We start from the raw sequence: 1751 nt of genomic DNA, 5'->3' as shown, positions 1-1751 counted from the left end.
ATCCCGCCCGGCCGCGCCTCGGGCCGCCGCCAGCCGCGCCCGGCTCCGGAGCCGCCGCCGCCGGGAGGGGGGAGGGAGCGAGGGGGCGGGGCACGAGGCGTCACTTCCGTACGAACAGAGGGGGCTTCCGGCAGCTGCAGAAGTGGCGGCTGCCCGGGGCGGGGGACCGCCCCGTCCCGCTCCGCCCCGCGGGGGCCGCCGCGGGGGCGGTGGGGCCAGACCAGCCGGCCCCGCCCCGCGGCGCCTGCCGCTCCCCGTCCGCGAGAACCGCTTCCCGCCCCCGGAACGCGCCGCGCAGCCGCTCCTCTGTGCGCGGCCATGTTAGGCCGCGGGCTCGCGGCGCCGCAGCGCGCGAGGGGACCGCGGGAGCCTGGGCTGCGAGGGGGCGGCGGCGCCCGGTGCCGCCGGTGCTGGGCCCTCCCCGCGCGGGGTGTACTGCAGAGCGGTTGTTGGGTGCTCTTCTGCCGCGGGGGATGGGGCTCATGCCAGCCCTGCTGGGTGCTTGCTCGGGTTCCTTGCTGAGCTTCAGCTCCGAGGAGAGTGCTGCCCAGCGGAGGAGAAGCGCGTTGATTAACAGCCAAGGACTGTAATTAACATCTGTGAAGTGAAGCAGAGCGCTGCGTCTTCAAAGCGGGGACGCACGTGCTGGGCTCACGAGCGCAGTGTAGCGTGGGAAAGGAGATCAACAAGCACGCGCTCTTCCGCATGTAGCTGGACTCTGAAGCACTGTGCTGTTACAGAGCTCAGTTTTAAAGTCACAAACCTAACATGATTGGTGTCGGATCGAGAGTTTGGGGTTTTTTTAATGCATTCAGAACTGTTAGATTTGCAAAGGCAGCTTCAAATTATTTTTGAATGAATGTCCCTATTACCCAGATCCGTGTTTAAGCTCCAGGTGATTTAAAAACCAGCATCTCCTGGAAGGTAACGCACAATGTACATAATGTTCTTCATCATAGATTATGTTCTGCATTGTACATTATGTTGTACATCCAAAATAAAGCTGCTTTTTTTACCTTACCATGAGCTGACAATAAGAAGCTTGTGTTTCTCAGACTGAATTAAAATAATGTAATTATTCCAAGGAATAAAAATGCTAAATGTTATTTTTAGCTTGACTCAAAATTTCTTTTTCCATGACTGGGAGTACTTCCCAGTTCCCGGATCAGTATCTATGTCCCAAACTGTGCTGACTTCATGTTGGCTCCAGGACTTGGGTACAGACCATCCCTGTCTAACTTTGCTGCCCCCATCTTACAGTCTCCATTGGAAGGAAAGATAAATGGACCAGAAAAGAGCTGAAAAATCAGAGAACCACAACAAGGGATATGCTGTGGAGCATACCTGCTGACAGTGCAGCTGTACCTCAGGCACAGAGATGCTTCGGCATTATTCCCGGAGTTCTTAACCAGCTTGTGGCACATTAAAATTTGTCAGCTGCAGACCTTGTGTCATTCCTGGTGTTAATTCTGGAAGCCAGAAACCCTGTAATTGAGTTTATTTTCAAGTCTATTGGAGTTTTGTGGTTAGAGGAACTAGCGGACCCCTTACCCTTTGGGATAGTTCAGAGTATCACCTGAAAAAAACATTTTTAGAGATGATAGTTAGGAACAAACACACAAAAAGCCTTAATTGAAATTTTAGTGTTGGTTATATAGGATCATATGCGGGATAATATGCAGGATAATACCGTACCATGTGTGTTGGATCACACCTATGAATGCACAAGTCGCATGTGAATTAAATGATTC

The sequence above is a fragment of the Gavia stellata genome, chromosome 4 (assembly GCF_030936135.1).
Source record: "Gavia stellata isolate bGavSte3 chromosome 4, bGavSte3.hap2, whole genome shotgun sequence".
Lineage (NCBI taxonomy): Eukaryota > Metazoa > Chordata > Aves > Gaviiformes > Gaviidae > Gavia > Gavia stellata.
Note: the sequence above shows the minus strand (reverse complement) of the source record.